Here is a 19,399-nt window from a genome sequence, read left to right on the forward strand (position 1 = left end):
GCAAGTGCTTATTTCAAACTCATATGTCCTGTGTCCCTGTACCTTTCCTTGAATATACTGTTTTAGACCCTCTTCAAGTCATATATGGTTGTCAGACTCTGAGTATAGTATGATTAATTCCGATGAACCTAGAAAAGAGGACATTATCTACTCATTTCTGACTTTGGACCATGGAAAGAATCCACTGTTTTTATGCTCCCTAACTTAACAAACATGTTTTTCAGATCTTTTAAAATGACATCTATGATATAGTGCAAACCATATTTTTTTATATATAGTGTGCTCATATTTCTTATTTGTATTAAGATTCACCAACATTACATCTGTGAAACAAATACATGGTAGTAGACACTACTTATTTTTTGCTAGTGGCCTTAAGCATTGGCAGCATTAGAATCTGTGTCACCTGCCTGTCCTCCCTTACAAGGCTGAGAGTTTGTACTTAGCTGAAATTACAGTTCATGTATATTTGGCACAGACCCATGCATGTATGTACATCATTAGTGTGAGTATCTGCATAGATTTAAAGTTGGTTAGGTAAGAGATAAGACTTAGCATTTCTTCTCTCATGCTGTATTATTTTGTTAATAATGTTCCTATTTTCTTTTGTTTTTCTTCCATTTTATTTTCCCTCCTTCATTTCTAAGGTGTCCCTAATCATCCGGTTCTTATTAGGTAGTTAAATTATGCAAGCACCAACCTCTGTGTCCCCAAACACACATAGCTAATCAAGAGTAAAACCATTTCTTGTAAATTTACTTCTAGAAAGAGTCCTCCTTTCTCTGATTTTGAGGATGGATAGATGCTCATTATGATCTGGCAGACAATTATAACATGCACATTAGAGTGTAGGTAGATAGAAGAGTGCTCTGTGGTAGGTGTTGAGACTTTTTATTCTATTCATTTAAAGACAGAGATTTAAATGTGCTTGTTTAAATTCAACAAGCCCTTAGAGCCACGAGGCCTTGGGGGTAAGAGGTGCTTAAAACCAAATAGCATAGGAGTTGAAGAAGTCATTATATGCCAGACTGAAGGTGGAAGTGAACAAAGAGTGGGCTGGTGTGGGAAAAGGGATGGCAAACTGAATTATGTCCCAGGCATCCACGGGCCACTAAACCATGTAAGAGAAGGTGCATCTTCAGACATTTTTACCAAATTCTCCAAAACGCAATGCCTTTCAGATGATTAGCTAATCTGATTTCATCTTTTAAAATATATTCTCAGCTTTAACTTAAATGCTTAAAAATCTTCCTTTCAAAGATGTTTTTAGAATATAAAGACGTTATTATGCAGTGCATATTCTTAATTCAGTGTGGCAGAATTTAAATATAAAATAATTAGAGTAGAATTTCAAAATCCTTATTTCATTGAAAAACAAAACAAAAAACAACCTTTTGAAGCCCACCTCTTTTTTCCAACATGTAGTGTTACGGGCAGGAGGAATGGTGTGAATTACTGAGAAAAATGTAGGCATTTTAAAATTATGGCATCAATGTTTTTAAGTCTCTTCTTGCTCACACACATAGTTTCTGAGAAGGTGGAAAGGAAGAAAAGATGTAGATGCTGATTGTGTGAATTATTTCAGGGATTCTCGCCTCATTAGCAGCTGCTAGGACTGATTGCAGGACTTAGAGATGACCAGAAGCCAGATTAAATCCTTTTCTTTCTTCTGAACATGATGCTTCTCTCTCCCCTTTAATAGAATTAAAAACTATAGCCAGAGAGCCCAAATTTGTTAGGTTCAGCAGTTTTATAAAAAAGACAGTATTTTGCATTTCCCAAACAGTTTTTAAATAAACTCACTATAAATATGTAAACAGTTCCTTTTGTTTATGGGGTTTGAATATTATTTTTAAGCTAGCCTACAATATAATGGGTTTTATTGTAGCATCTTCCAGCATATAAGTCATAATACTTTTTTATTTATCTCTTTTTGAGTGTATTCCCCTATCACAATTACTTCCTTTTGCTGGTATTCTTTTTTATAAATATTACCCCCTTCTTTTCTGTGCCATATATTCCATTTTAAATGCTGAAAAATTCTCAATTTTGAGGGAAAATGTTATTTTGGATTTTAAGGGCTGTTTGGCTATATTGCTGTGATGAGGTATAGATCCCTGAATTTCTAGACATATTTCTTTTCTGTTGTTTTATTCTACATTATATGCGAATTGAAGATGGTCCCATTCTCCTATAGCCTGTCTTGTTAAAAAACTGAATGAAAAAGGGATGGAGAGAGGAAAGGCCACCCTGGATATATATGTTCTTACATCCAGCCACTACTAAATCCATTCTTGCATGTGAGGAAGGAGATTTCAGACTGTTCCACCTGTTTATTTATTAAGTAAACGCGTGTTACACACTGCCTCTGTTCTAGGAATAGAGACATAATTTGGTTCAAAATTAGGTTACTAATTTTGAGAAATTTACACTTTCCTAGGTACCCAAATAAAAGAGAATTCTAGTTTACATTCAGTAGGAAACAATTGGGTGTTAGAAAATTGAAGGAACAGTTTTAATATGTCCAAAATTAATGTCAAAAGAAAGGAAGAAAGAAGTCTCTATCGGAACAGTGGTGACAGCAAAGCTGCTGAAGCCTTTGATGCAGAAGAAAAGGCTAAGTTGAGATGGTAGGGTAAATGGATGGGGAATTTGTCTTCAAAGCCTCTTGGTGCTGTCCAAGGGTATCAGGCATACTATACATAAAGGCATAGTGAAACCTATAGGGTTTCAGCAGGGCTACAGGTATACCCCATTCATGTGTTTAAAACTTTAAAGCTCCTTGCCAGGCAGCAGAGAAGGCTATAAATGCAGTCTGTTTTATGTGTGACAGGAATATTTTATATAGTGACCATTATTCCTCCTTGAGGTAGATAGAGGATTTATTTGTTGACACTGAAGAGGATATCGTGGGATAGAAAATGTAAGGAAAAGAGATGATTTGAAGTTGATGACAAATACAAAATTAATGAGACAATTAACTGTGGAACCTTGGAAGATTTTAAGTACCATTTTGGGTCCAGCTCAGTTTGGAGGCTGTGAGGAGGGATGGTTATACTCTCCAAGCTTGTCAGGCTCACTTAGATTCTACAGTCCAGTAGTGGAGAAGGCAGATCCTGCTGGAGGTTGAAGTTTAACCTGTATTGCTCCTCTTTTCCTTTCTCTAATCCAGTCTTCATCTCTGAAGCCTACCTGGTGAACTATTGGGCACCCGACCTCTCCGAGGCTTTACTTGCCAGAACGTGATTATTACTATCAGAAGGGTCAAATATATAGCCTTTTATAAGGGAGTGGATAAATTCCCTAGCAATCTTGTCCTTTAGTGTGTGTAACTGTGAATCCTAGAGGATTTTAGTAAGAGATATTTTCAGTGTATAATTGCCATAACCTGTTTGATAATGTTCCTTTCTTGACATTTTTAGTGTGTGTGTGTGTGTGTGTGTGTGTTTTGTATCATTTGTTTTCTTTCTTTTTATTATTTCTTTCTTTTTCTTTTTCCTTTTCTTTTTCTTTTTCTTTTTTTGCACTTCATATTTTATTCCCCTCCTGGTTCACCCTCTGACTGTTCCACATTCCATACCTCTTCCCCACCCCCTATCTCCATGAGGATTCCCCTCCCCCCAACCCCTCACCCCACCAGATCTCTAAACTCCCTGGGACCTCCAGTCTCTTGAGGGCTAGGTGCATCTTCTCTGACTGAACCCAGACCCAGCAGTCCTCTGGTGTATATGTGTTGGGGGCCTTATATCAGCTGGTATATGCTGCCTGGTTGGTGATCCAGTGTTAATTGGGGATCCAGGTTAATTGAGACTGCTGTTCCTCCTATAGGGTCACCCTTGAGAAAACACATAGAACTTAGTAGACTAAATTAACAAATATTTGTTATTTGGCAAATTTGTAGATTATGGCTAGTGTCTTAGGATTTCTATTGCTGAAACACCATCAACAAATGTAATTTGAGAAGGAGGCGCTTATTTCACTTACACTTCATATCCCAGGTCCCCAGGAAGGAAAGTCATGGCAGGAATTTGAGGTATGCATATGGTGTACACCTATATGAGGTACACCTATCTGAGGTACACCTATCTGAGATACACCTATCTGGGGCAAGAATATGCAGGATGGTTGTACTTAGGGTTTGAAGCTTTAGTATAATGAGTAGAACTGCCAAGATTTATTTGGATCTCTTTTCACATGCCTTCTCACCATTCATTAATTCAGCCAAAGCTTCATGTGATACCTGAATCACAAGGGAAAAAAAGCCACAAGAACTCATATCTTAGTTCTGGATGGACATAGGGTCACTTGTTAAAAATTATATTCAAAGCCAGCTCAAGTTCAAGAAAGGGGAAAGAGACTGCTTCCTAAACAGAATGACAGAATGGCAGGGCTTGGTGGAATTGAGCTGGCACTGCTGAGAATCCTTCCTAAGACCCAGCTTGCAGAGCATCTACAAGGACTGTACAAGCTGCTACTAGACCAAAGTAATTAATAGCCTTACCTTACTTTAAATCCTGAAAAACACATCATTGACCGGCTCAAAATTAGCCATCTTGGGAGTTAACCAAAGCTCTCTTCGTGTATTTAAAACCATCTTGAAAGGAAGTTATGCTTGAAACTATCAATCTAGTGAACTACCTGTGGCTAGTGAGGTCATAGTCCCCAGAAAAAAAATATTTCTACCATTTTCCTCAACTAGTACCTTCTAAGTATCTTATTGGCATTTATCCTTCTACCTACTGGTAACTATAGCCTTCATCTCTCAACAATGAAACTTCTTCCAATAGCAGATAGAGACCATTACAGATAACCACAGCAGACCAAAATGCAGGGAACAAGTGACCAGAAGATGCATAGCCCCAGTTGGCACATCAGTTATGAAACTCCTATACCTTATACGTAAGGGTCAGGGAACATTGCAGAAGATAATCCAGATAGATCTAGATAGAGCCAGAAGACCAGGATATTTTCTGTGAAACAGTGCCTTGTAGACAAGACAAGGATGCTGACCATAAAGTATCCACACCATTGTTGTCGAAACAAAACTTTCAGAATGACCATATCAGTCAACATAGCAGTGGGGATGAGGGAAACTACAGAAGCCCCACCCAAATGAATCACTACTGGTAGGATTGTTGAAATAAGATAGAGGGAAATAGAATTAATTTTCACAGGGGATTAGATTCCTGATAGATTATCCAGTCCTAAATGGTCATCTCTAAACTCTTGTGTATATAAGCAATGCTAAATGGACTTAGGTATACACACACACACACCCACACCCACACACACACACACACACACACACATTTTATAATGAATCTAGATTTGCATATGTATACAGACATATATACACATATAAAAACACATATATCATGCAAATAAAAATACATATATGACATGAAAAAATCTAGGGGACTATTTTCAGGAGGAAAGGACTAGCAGGATAGAAGATGAATGACAATGGAAAATAGTGCATGTGTGAGCATGCAGAATGTGCTGTGATCTTCTTATGTGTGGGTCTGAATAAGAGTAGCTTCTCCCCAGTTGTATCATATTTGAATGCTTGGTCAACAGAGAGTGGTACTATTTGAAAGGATTAGGACATGTGACTTTGTTGGAAATAGAGTGCCACTGGGGTGGGACTTCAAGTTTCAAAAGCCCATGTCAGGTGATACCTGTAGGTCAGGATGTAAAGCTCTCGGCTCTAGAGTCATGGCAGCCTGTGTGCCACTGTGCTCCCCATAGTGTATAACAGTAATACACTAACTTTCTAAAACTGTATGCAAACCTCTAGCTATATGCTTGCTTTTATCTCAGTTGTTGAGTTCATTGTGTCATTTTGTCAAAATAGAACAGTGACTAAGATAACAAATGAAAATGTCACAATGAAACACATTAATTGGTATGAAAACTGAAAAAAAAAAACCAAGGAAAAATGCAAAGATTAGATTACCACTGACATACACATTAAACAATGAATGCAAAATCCTTAGCAAAGTGTGGTAGGTGAATCACTGATAACCCTTGCTGCTTGCTGTTTTTTCTGAATACTGTTGCTTGTGTGGATCTCTATTACTCTTTATTAGGAACAATGTTCTACTCATAATTTCTTTATATGTCATTTTCTGTTTTCTTTTTGTTATAGTTATTTTGTTTTAGAGACAGGATCTCATTTCGTGTCCCCCACTGCCTGGCTTGAAACTTGAGATCAGGCTTGTGTTGAACTCAGAGAGATCCTCTTGGTTCAGCCTCCTAAGTGCTGGGATTAGAGGTGTGCATAACTACTCCCCAGCCTTCTTTGTGGTTTTAATGTCAGAATTATGTGGATTTTTGTAAAAAATCAATTGCTTTATTGTTTCGTGTGGTCCAATGTTTATTGTATCAACTTGAACTAGTTTGTGGGTCATCAGAATTTAAAATTAATCACATTGTTAGCACAATTTGTCAACACATAATTATATATTTAGATGATATTATTATTTTAGTTGAGGTTTTCCAGTTTTTTTCAGCCACTTAAAATTTCCCATAAAACTGCTTTTGTTTAGCATTAAAAAACTTTAAGTAATTGGGGAATGTAATTAAAGGTATTCAATTAAATTCCTAAAAGTTTTGTCTGATTTCCTTTTTAATGTTGCCACATACAGTCTGGTTTCATTCACTTAGCTGTTTCTGCTTTTACATTTCCCAGTGCTCCTTTCTTGTAGGTTTTGTAACCTCTTGATTAGATTAGCCCTGGCCTTTCCTTCAACATAGATTTAAGCTATAGGTCTTTTCCTAAGATTGAATTATATATGTCCTGTGAGCCTTCATATAGATTTTTGTCTTTGTCATTCTGTTTTATAAGTTTTGAATTCTCAGGTTTCCATTAGTCTTAAATCCGTAGCCTACTCAAAGTTCTGATTTTCAGCATGTCTATTATTGTCCATTATTGAGGTTGTGATAAAGGGTATGGAAGTTCAGGTCCAGGATTAAGTGTGTGAACGGAGGATCAAGGTTTGTCACTTCTGTGTTTTGTGTTGAGATTTACTATGTGCTTTGACAGAAGGTCATTTCTAATATTTCCATGTGTGCCTGGAAGGCATGGATATCTTGTAATTATTAGATACAAAACTTTAGAGCTTTAATATTTGTTAATTAGATTGAGTTATTAAATTACCATTACCTTTTTATTGGCCACTTGGCAATTGATGATACAAATACAGTATAAAGCTTTATTATGATGGGAATCTTTGCCCTGTTTTTTTTTTAATTATTATTTTCTTTATTTACATTTCAAATGCTTTTTTTATAATTATATCTGTGCTATTAGATGTTTATGGAAGAAATTTATTGTACTTTGTTGATGAATTATTTAATTTTTATTATTTAGTGACTGCCCCTATTCCTTAAAAATGTTTTTACTGAGAATGTAGAGTAATCTAGTGACCTCAGGTTTGCTGTCATTTCTTGAGAACATTCTACCTCATTGTGTTTTAGCTGTGATTATTGTCAGTTATTTGTTATCTGTTACCACATTTTACAGTTCACACTAGTTGATGATCACAGTATGAATGAATGTTCTTTGTTTATATGATCACTTTCATGCTTAATTGATAGTAATCTATTTTATATTTTCTGTTCTTTTCAGGTTTTAAATTGTATTATGACTTATTTTTGGTAAATGTTTTGGTAGGGTATGGGGTGTTAGACAGGAGAAATGGGGAATGGACATGATCATGTCTTATTGTGTATATGATGAAATTCTGAAAGGATGGAACTTTACTCTCTTTTATTATTTGAGTTTTCTTAGGGTTCTTTCATTTCATTTTAAAAATTGTAGATTTCATTTTCATTTGCTATCTGAAATTCTTACCTTTAAGCATTAAGTAATCATTTAATAGTTCAATATTGCCTTGCTACTATATCAGTCTTTCAAACTTTATCAAAATGTATTAGAGATTTCATCTTGGGTACATGTTATGGTTTATACTGTTTTATTTGTTTTTTCCCCCATCTTTAACCTTAACCTTTATTTAAGATTCTTGACAATGTACCTTCTTTTGTGGTTTTGATAAGCTCCAGTTATACTGGCAATTCCTGACTGTGTGCATCTTTTGCCAGTTCCACAGTTTGTGCTATGATGTTTAACTATTAAAGGCAACTAGGTTATTTATACCAAGATATCAGCAGTGACTAGCAGTGTATTGCCTTTTATTATTAAAGAATACATTGCTGAATAATTATCAAGATGTCACATTAGTATCTTCCCCCCTCTTTTATTTTTCCCTTCCCCATTCTGAATTTCACACATTTATTTTAATATATATCTTTATATTCCAATGAGTGGCAGTGATGAGGAAACTTTTGATCTTTATTAGAAACATGAATTCTGCTTTCTTTAATGATCCTATATTTTTGCTGAGTGTATAATTTTGAAGTGTTTATTTGCTCTGAGCACTTAGAAGACATTATTCTTTATGTATTCTAGCTTTGCTGTTGAGAATCACTTAGCTGATTGCTTGTATTTCCTCTGCAGCTAACCTGGTTTTCTCTTTGCCTCTGGCATTTGTACCCATTTTAGTATATGCCTCTGTGCTTTCTTTCTTATTCTACTGGATTGTCTTTCATGAGAAATCCAAGGTAGGGTGAATTCCCTTGCCTTGCAGGTCAGGTTTCTTCTCGTAGGTCTCGCCAGTGGAAACCATTGATAATTGATTAGCAGGTAACAGGAAACGAAAGGTAAACATAATTAATTTCTAAAATTTTATTTCATGTCTTCAGTGGAGTGAGCTCCTACTATTCTTTCAAAAAAATTTAATTTAAAAATTATTTCATATTCTGTTTTTTTTTTTCTACTTGAACTCCTCCCAGGTTCTCCTTACCTCCCTATTTACCCAACTTCATTTCAACCTCCAATCATGTTTCTTTCTCCTAACCTCCTAAAATCCAAAACTAAAAATTAGAAAAAAAAACAAAATTAGCGCACACGCGCATGCACATACACACACACACACACACACACACACACACACACACACACACAAATCCAAAACTAAATGCAACAAACAAACAAACAAAACCTATAAAATCTTAATGACTCTTGAAGTTTATTTTCATTGACCACGACTCCTGGGCATAGGGCCTTCCTATATGGTCGGTATTCCCAGTAGCACTACACTGGAGAAATTTACTTTCCCTCTTCAAGAAAGTATCAGTTGCAGATAGCTTCTTCTTTTGGTATAGGGACCCTTATCAGACTTGCCCTTGAATTGCTGGGACACTATCTGGCTTGAAGTTGTCCAGATTCTATGCATGCTTTCACTGTCTCTGTGAGATCCTATGTGCATCAGTCCTGTTCCTTTGGAGTCATCTCCCACCTCTAACACATCATTGTGTTCTACATAGATCTCTGACCCTTGTGGGGAAGGGTTTGATAATGACATCCCATATAGTGTTCCAAACTCTCTTTCCCTGTGAACATTGATCAGTTGTGGATCTCTTGTTGATACCTGTCTATTACAAGGTTCACTAATGAAGGTTGGACAATATACTGATTGGTTGATATAGTAATATATCATTAGGAGCCATTTTATTGCTGTGTTCCTTTGCCAAAACAATAGGATTTGTTTTGCTCTAGGCCCATAACTTAGCTAAACCCACATTCTTGGCACTTTGGTAGGGCCGGGTTCCATTTCATAAAGTCAGAATATTCCAAATAGTAGTTGGTTACTACCAGAATATTTGTGCCACTATTATAACCCCAATTAATCTTGCAGGCAGGTTGCTGTGGACGTCACAGGGTTTGTTGCTGGGTTATCTTTATGGATCATTTTCTCTTACAGGAGCTGGGAGTGTACCTTCTAGCGCTATGAACACTAGGTAGTGGGGGTAAAGCTTCTTGGTGGGTTCTACTTCTCCTTATTGGATGATGTAAGTGTGATTCGTAGGCCCAGGGACTTACCATCATGTTGTGGAAAACAGTCAATAGCCAGTGATGTTCGGAGAGGTCCATGGAACATATTTGGCCCACATTTCACCAAAATAATAACCCATTTCTGGGACTGGAAATATTATTTGGTGGTATACGATGTGTAGTTGGGGTATTAGGTACCCTATAATATAGTCAGACCATTTATATTTCTGAAATACCAGTATAAAGTGGCAGCCTACAGAATGGGAAAACTTTACAAATACATCTGAGAAGGCTTAATGTCTACAATATATAAAGAACTAAAACAAAACATAAACAAATAAAACAACCCCTTCTGTACATTAAGAAAACAAACAAACAATCAAACAATGAGAAAATGGGGTACAGAATAAAGCAAAGAGTTCTTAAAAGATGAAATCCAGTGGCTGAGAAACTAAGAAATGTTAAGCATCCTTACTTATCAGGAAAATGCAAATTCAAATTATTTTAACATTTTATCTTTCTTCAGCTACAATGGCCAAGATAAATCAAATATATGGCAATGCATGCTGGGAGCGATGCTGGGACAGAGAACACTTACTTGTTGCTAGTGGGACAAAAACCTGTACAACAACTATGAAAATTAGTATGGTGGTTCTTCAGGTAGCTGGGAATAGATACACTTCAAGATCTAGTGATACCACCCTTGAGCATGCCCACACCCAGAATCTCTCTGTCTTCAAGCAGAGGTACTTGCTCATTCATAGTCATTGCTCTCTGTGTATAATAAGCCCTAGTTAGAAAGCACCTGTATCCACTGACAAATGGATAGTGAAAATGTGGTACATTTAAACAATATCCTGTTAGTCAGTTGTTAAAAATAAATTTATGAAATTTTAGATAAATGGTTGGATCTAGAAACAGTAGATGATCCTAGAAGCAGATAGATTCTGAGAGTAAGGTAGTCTAGACCCTGAAAGACAAATATCTCATATTTTGTCTCATGTATCAATGCTAGCTTTTAACCTTGATATGTATGCTATAGAATTAGGTACCCAGTAATGGACTAGGACGGAGCAGAGGCTCTCCTAATAAAAGACAAAGAGAATGCAGTATTATGAAAAAACTAGACTAGAAGGATTAAATGATGAGGGTAACTGGAAGGCAGGGTAAAGGAGGGACTCTGGGGAGAGGCATAAACCACTAATGGCCTTTTGAAAACCATGTGGAACATGCTAGTGCTGGTTTTGACTCTAAGGACATGTCTTTTCCTTCCACTGTGCCTCCACTGCTAATCTCATGTCTGTGTCACACTCTTGGTTCATCAGCCTTTTCTACCTTGCTCTTGACATGGCCTTCCTCTAAAATCTGAGAGAGTTTTATATTAGTATTTGACTTTTAATGTCTTTCAAGTCTGGAAATGATGACTCACTTCAGATATTGTCATTTTGTTTTTGACTTCTCATTCTCAGTTATTAGATACATGATTGGGAGATGGTCTTTTAGTCATGAAAGATTGACTCTAGCTTAATAATGTACAAAGAAAAAGGTGAACTTTCCAACATTACTAAATAAGTAATTCTTACTTTTTGTTGAATTTCCTTATTAAATAATAAAAGAAGGTAAGGTACTTCAATTTTTAAAATTATAATTGGTATTATTGATTATTGAAATAAATAATATAATAACAATGTAAGTAATAACAGTAAAATAACAAGCAAGCAAATTACCTGATGATTCCAGAAGAAATGTATGTATATCTTAATAAAGTTTTGAATTACATTGTATCAATGACTACTTAAAAGAAGACATATATAAAATGTTAATAATATTTTGTCCTATTAGTTTCCATTTGGTTTCTTCTGATGTTTGTGTTATAGGTTTTTTTGTTGCTGTTATTGTTGTTGAGAAAGAACTTGAAGTTAGATGACATGAAGTTGATGATGACATCTCATTTAGACTCTCTGAAATAGCTGGCAGTGGCCTCTGCATTTGTTTCCATTTGTTGCTGAACAAACCCCCTCTGATCACTGACTTAGGCACTGATCTTTGAGTATAACAGAATATAATTTTGAGTCATTTTATTGAATTTTTTTTAAAACTGTAAGTCAATAATATTTGCTTTATCCAAACTGGGATATCTAGTTTCTGTTTTTTTTTGTCATGCAAGCAGTGTCTAGCATGAGATGCATCTTCAGAAGTGGGCCCTAAGTAAAATTAGACATTGTTTGGCCACTCTTATGAGTTCTGTGCTATCATTGGCCTCATGTATTTTGCAGGCAGGACACATTGTAGGCAAAGATTTTGTAACTGGTTTGGTGTTTATATTTCTCCTTCAGTAGCCTGAAGAATACCTTCTCATATCAAAGACATGTAAAATATCCCTTAGGATACTTAGTCATGGAAGTAGTTTATAGTCTGAATTAAATCTAATGGTCAGGCCACTTCCCCGGCGCCCCAAATGAGAATATTTTAATGCCCTGAGTGAGTTAGCAACTTAACTTACTAATAGTTCAAGATGCATCTCTAATTTGACTCAACAAGTAAAGAGCAAAAACATTTCTCTACAACATGTATCTAGGCCCATTAAATTATGATAGGAGAATTGTGCTAACTACAAGTCAACAGAAAGACATAGTCAGAAAAATTTTATACTAAGTATAATGGCTAATCTTGGTTGTCAACTTCACAGATCTGGGAGCAGCACACCTCATTTGGGGCATGTGTCTGTATTTGTGAAGTATTTTAAATGCTAGTTGATATAAAGGGGGGCACGGTGCACTGTGAGCAGTGACAGCCCTAGCCTAGAAAGATAGCTTAGTAAGCTTGAGGAAACCACCCAGTAATCACTACAACATTGTGTTCTATCCTGTAGCTTCTGCTTCAGTTCCTGCCTTAGTTTCCCAGGATGATGGACTGTAATCTGTAAACCAAACAAACCCTTCCCTTACCAAAATTTGTTTTAGACAGTATTTCATAGAAATAAATCGAACTTGTACACATAATAATGGTAAAATACTCTCCATCTTTGCAGTAAACCTTACTGTTGTTCTCTTCAGTAATAAGGACAGTACTTTCAATGCTGGATTGTGTTGGTATGGGGGGTTATTATTCATGTATTGTTTCATGGAAACTATTCATTAAACATCTAGCTCATGACTTCCTCTTGTATCAGTTTTTGGGTATAGTGTTTTGCGCCCAGTAATCTTTACCTCTTGGATTTCTGTTTAGTTTAGTTCCTTAGCTTATAATAATAAGATTTCATCTCCCGTTTGTGCAACTATGATGCCACTGCCAGGGTCCTGTAAGGAAATGCTTACTTTATGCCATGCCAGAGACGCCCATAAAGGGAAGCACCATAAATAATCCTGTAGGATATTTAGATAATCACCATTCTAAATACAGGGAATATGTAACTTGCCTGAAAACTAATTGTCTGGTGGCAAATTCTAAGCACTTAATCATCCTACCTGGTAACTGTTGCTGCCCAGCACACCATAAACCTGGGCTAGGGGTCAGTGATCACAAGAGTTGCAGGGTTTTTCATTTGTCACCACATCACAAGAATGGACCCAATTGACATCAACCTTGTAACTATTACGTAGGACTGACTTTAGAGGGAATAAAATTTATGACCATATCCTAGATTGAAACTGACTAGTTATAGAGAAACTCTTAGTGGTACCATTTTATCCGCCTAGCAGAAATGGGCTGCCCTGTCTCCTTTTCTTTCCCTGGTGATGTTGTAATAGCAGTGTCTTCTGGAAGGATTAACAAGTAACTAACTATTTACTTAAGTGGCTGATAAATAACTCTGGTCTATTAATAATTGTCCATGTGTTTCACGTAGCTCTGCATAATCTAAGGCAGTCTTACATACTCCATACCATACATTGGTCAGTGTTTCCTTGATCTCCTTTAATGCCAGATCACTGTTAACATGAAGCAAATCACATAAATAAAAATGTAAATATTTAAAATAATTCGTGAGTGTAATTTGTAAGTGATGCATGCTAATGAGTCTGAGCTGTCAGTTGGTGCTACATATATGTAAGTTTTCACTCCACAGTATGAAGGAATAAACATGACATAAATTTTATTGTTGTAAAATGTATTAGTCCTCTCAGAAATACCTTGAGCTGGGGGTTATGTTTGTATCTCTATTTGAATTGTTCCTTCCTTCGGATGTTCAGTGCTTTTAAGTGGTTAGCAGTATGGGGATGTGCCTGCGCTAATTTTTTTAACACACGGTGGTGATAAATGCATCCGCTTGCACACAGTAGATGCTCACTGAATCTTGCTGGTTTAGTGAATAAATTAGTCTGTACTAGATACAACAGATTTTCAGTCCTGAGTTGTTCTTGCTGTCATTTCACTCTGCATAATTTAAATAAGTTTTACTAAGATGATTAAAAATGTGTTATTGAATTACTGTGTAGATCCTAGAGTAATGGGATGACAAAGACCCTGTGTGTACCCTGTTGAGGCAGAGTGTGTTCTCTGTAGGCACACCTAGTGGAGTTGATGTGTGAATGAATTAATTTATTTCTCAAAGAAGACATAGGTTTATGACTCCCATATGGCACTTTGTAAAGTTTCTTTTACCTCTACCTTACCAATTAATATTTTATTAGTATAAAAAGTTTAGAATCAATAGTTAGCTATCTATGAACCTAAGTAGAGTAAAATTTAAATAGTTAATACTCTTATTCAACAGATTTTAGATGTTAGATTCAAGGTCCAACATCTTGTTTTTTTATGTGTATATATTCTATTTTTATATCATCATTGTCACTAACCTATGCACTTTAAATTATACACACTTGCATAATGTACAATTATGCTATACATTTAAAGATTCCATAAAATTTTAAATGTTTAAGGTATATCAGGAGTTGCAGAAAATACTAGTTTATATGGCTTGATATACTTATTTTCTCTCATTAGACATTCAAATTTCTTATAATTTTTCAGTACCATACAATTATCTTCTATATTTATTTACTTATTTTTTAATCTGTATATTGTGTACATGTTTGTAGGTTAGAACTAGAATCAGTGCACAGTTGTAACTCAGAGGAGTCAATCCTTTCACCATATGGATCCCAAGGATCAAATTATGGTCTTTAGAAGTGGCAACAAATGTCTTGAGCCTTTTCACCAACCCTAAATGTATCTTTTAACATAGATTTTTATCTGTTTCCAGTAATATGAACAGATACCTAGAACTAAACCTATTGAGAAAAAAAATTCAAACTTTGACTTTTAAATACCTACATATAGTAACCTTCTAGAAGCTTTTTACCAATTTATGCTCCCGTCAGTTTTATGTGTGATGCTGTTTTATTGAGCCATCATAAAAATAATTACGCATGGATCCTTTGAGCAAAGTTTACTGACCTTAGCATGTTGCTGTTATCAGCTAGGCTTAGAAGTACATAAATACTTCATTTTGCATTCAGAAAGAATTATGAAACTTCTAGTTTGGAGAATTTAGCTTGTAACCGTTCTGTTCCAGTGCATCTTCCATCTAAACTCAGGTGTCTTTGTTTGTTTGTTTGTTTGTTTTCTCACATGTGATTGTCAGCTTCAGGCATTAAGTTGGGCTTGCATGGGGCTCTGTACCAGTCCCTGCTTTTCTGGCAGGTAGTCCAGGGTGTCAGGCTGAGGCACTGTGCAGTATGCCACATGTGTTGGAAGCAGTGCTTCTCATAGACTCAGTCTGCTCTTAATCTGTTGTAACAAAGTAAAGGAGCATTCAAAGTTTTCTTTCTGCTTTATTTTTGTGGGCTGCTCTGTGGAAGCACTTTGTTGGCGCACCAGTGTTCTAGCAGAGTGAGGGCAGACGAACCGGAGGAGTTCTGTCTTAGAGAGCAGCAGTCATTTGTATTAGCAAGGCATTAGGCCTGGAAGAACACCAAGAAAAAAAAAATCACTTGTAAGTATTTTCCTAGTCCTCTAGTGAGAACATTTGCATTGCAGAGGCCATGGTGAGTCTCAGTGGCTTGATGACACTGCTGAGATGCTGTGTGCATACATTCACATATATGAGTAGTTCCTGTGGGAAGATAGGAAGATGAGTGACTCCACCTTCGGTGTACACTGCAATCTCTCCTGCTGATCTGCACACGTTGTATCAGTACAAATTCTGAATTTGGTTCGGTAAATTAATTTCTGCTTACATGACATCTCTGTTTTCCATTTCAGAGTTCCCTATAAATTGTAAGACTGTTTGTGCCTCATAGCTGCACAGGTATGTATGTGAATTTCCTATAACTATGCAAATATATGTATTAACTGTCGAGTTACTACGTCTTGTTCATTAAAACTGCTTATAGATGTCATAATATGCAATTGTTAATTTTTGATCATTTGTCTTATAAATATTGACAGTTCCAAAGAACTGTACTTTGTAACACATTGCATTGCATATCACTGCAAGAATCAGACACACATTTCTAAGATTTGATGAGGCAGAATAATTTTAATTACAAAGCATTCATCTGGTGAATTCGAGAGTAATTTATAGGACTGTGCTGTTAAAGCAACTGGCATCCAGGGTCAGACCAGTGGAGAAGCACTGTCTTTGGCATCTTTGTTTTATTATCAAACTTCTTTGATGTGTTTCAAGTTTGTTTGTAGAGGTTGCTTTAGGTCATCATGGCTGCATACCTACTCTCTTCTGCACTGTCTCAGTCACCAGATGAACCTGGACAGGGTAGGAGTGTTTGCACTGGTTTAAAATTTCAGCCATGCAGTGTTGTTGTTTCTGGGCAACAGGCAGGAATTCAGCAAAGCTTGGTTGCACCTGCTCAGTTGTTGCTCACAGCTGTGTCATAGGAGGGGAAGCACAGATAAGCTTGTTAGCAGTTTGCCTGTGCTGTGGTGTATCTATGTTTCATGTACTCGAGTTGGAAAGATAGGAGGTGTAGACTTTGGGCTATTAAATTGGGCCATTATAACACTCACTGGTTATAGTGTTCAGATACTTTTACTTAATTCTTTGTTTTGTGTCTCAAATGCTTAAATATTTTTACTATATCTCAGCTGCCTTAGATAATGTATATCTCACATAGTGTATCTCTGGAGAAAACTGTGTTGATAATTTTTTGTCCTAAGAGAGACATTTTGTGTTTGGCTTGATTTCACCATGTTGGCAGCCCCACTGTGTGGGGCTAGATGTAGTTATTGATCCATTTAGCTGAACAGATTTGAAAGCATTTGGCTATTAGTGGACACGTGGGGCCCATTCAGAAAGTGTAAGAGTATATTGTAAGGAGATTTGACTTGTGCATGTGTCTCTCCTGCAGTTGGGGTTGAAGAAATAGGAAAAACCCTGAAATTAAGGTGTAAATTCTAGAAGAGGGATTAAAATACTCGTGAAATTTTAAAGCTGCTTTATTATCATTTAATCAAATCTAGCTCCTTGGTGTTTTTCCAGAGTTATTTGTAGTGCAATTCAGTTTCTTTTGTTAATAGCTTTATTTGTGTTCTGACAAACTAGTATATCTTTAAAGAGATTTGAACTATTATTGAATTTATTATAGGCAAAGTTCTGTAAGTAAAATACAAACATCTGAAATTTTATATAAAGGTATTTAATTAATTTATTCACTTGTCCCAGATTCCTGATATTGAAAACTTGTTTGTATGGCTTGTAGTAGTCTCCTTAACATACTAAACATACTAAAATTTAATACCACAAATCTTAAGTCTTAGAACTGCTGTGTTTTTCCTGCTATTAGCATACATAGAATTTTGTTTTTAAATAAAACATCATTATAATATGGCCTGATTTAACCTCTTGTCTTGGGGAATAGGAAACTAGAAACAGAGAACGTAGAGGTGTGCCTGTGCTCCTTCCACAGTACCTTGTACAGAGCACTTGGTCAAGACACACTGGGTAGCATAAAGCGAGCCTGGCACTGGGGAAGCAGCCATGTGGCCCGTGCAGGCATGATGCATGAACAGTGATGGGCTTTACTTTACTTTTCACATGGCCAGCTAGAGGCTGAGAAGACTTGTTGAAACAAGCTTAGATGTAAAAGTCTCTTAATCTGCATTGTTTTAGATCAAGAATTACAATACCAGTATTTACTTTATATGAATATTTATTGACTACGAGCAAAATATTTTTATCCTCCCCATTATACAATTAAAGGCCTAGGCATCCGTACTTAGTTCCTTGTCATCTTGGAAACTCTTTGGACCATAGGGATGAACAAATCCTCTGTTAGATGTTCCAGGTCTGAGTCTTGCACACTCACTGTGTTCCCTCCTTGCCCATTGCTAGCTCATCAGCTTCACAGTAATAAAATGCGTCTTGACTTTCTTTGGGTCAGGTAAGTTCAGAACATATGAAAAAGGTGTAGTTGTTTTACTAAGCAGAACTAATGGAACCTATATTTATTCTATGTATATTTATAATTATGGATTCTATCAGCTGCTGAATCCCAACTGCAAATATATAACAAAGGTAAAGTCAAAGTAGAGCAGCTGAGACGTGCAGTAGGTCCCTCTAAGATTGCATTGTGTGTCTTGAGGTGAGCACATTATAATGATACAAGTCTTAAGACAGTAATAAATTCTTATTTATTTATTTATTTATTTAGCAACCGAGTACTTGTTCTTTGCTTGATTCAGTAACAAATCAGAATACTGACTCGAGATCAGAACAACAATGAAGAGAGCATAGATATAGCAGTAATCTGTTTGTTTGTTTTAGGTTTCACAACTTGCTATTTATGGGACTCAGTTGAATCTCTTGTATCCTCACTTGTAAAATTCTAAAGGTATAAATTTTACATTGTATTAATGCACTAAAAGTTAGGTGGCTTGTATAAAATATTAGTACAATGGTTAGCACATAGCAAATGCTTAAAATTCCATTCTTCTCTATGTGCCCACTTCTAAGACTTCTGCTGCCATCACCAAGACCAGTTTTAGATACTGACGGAAAACCATCTGAGTAACAGAGATCTGTCCTTTTGGTCTGAAATTGTCTAATAGATTGTCTCAGAGGTAATAGTTAAAGATATGTCTGTCTCTTTGATTTTAAGGGAGATTTTATAAGTATCATAAATCAATTTACTGAGTCAAAAGAAATGTTAATATACTTTATTGTTTTACCACTTTTTATCATTTAGAATACATGTAACATAAAATTTACCCTTTTAGGCCTGTTTAGTTTTAAATTTTACTGATTTTAAATATATGGATAATGCTTATTCAGACACCACAACAAACCATTCATAAAACCCTTTTGTTTTAGAAATTTGAAAATTTTAAAACACTTAAAAAAAAAAGTACCATTCAATTTTTCCTTCCTTCAGTTCTTGAAACTGTTTTTAGGAAATTGTCCCATGCATTCTATCAGATCACCACGGACTAAGGCTGATCTTCAATAACAGCATAAACAATAGAAAGCCAACACTCACATGGAAACTGAACATCACTCTTCTCAATGATAACTTGGTCAAGGATGAAATAAAGAAAGAAATTAAAGAC

At 35.9% G+C, this 19,399-nt stretch overlaps 1 protein-coding gene across 18 annotated transcripts in view; it reads left to right on the forward strand.

Annotated features, from left to right (window-relative positions):
- The window catches only part of Zbtb20 (zinc finger and BTB domain containing 20), a 726,359-nt gene that overhangs the window by 173,044 nt on the left and 533,916 nt on the right, over positions 1-19,399 (forward strand). For all 18 annotated transcript variants that reach the window (XM_029544669.1, XM_029544691.1, XM_029544687.1 and 15 more), the window contains one exon: positions 16,100-16,145. The gene's annotated coding sequence lies outside the window, so the exon portion shown is untranslated. The remainder of the gene's footprint in view (positions 1-16,099; positions 16,146-19,399) is intronic.

This window comes from Mus pahari, chromosome 12 (assembly GCF_900095145.1).
Source record: "Mus pahari chromosome 12, PAHARI_EIJ_v1.1, whole genome shotgun sequence".
Taxonomy (NCBI): Eukaryota; Metazoa; Chordata; class Mammalia; order Rodentia; family Muridae; genus Mus; species Mus pahari.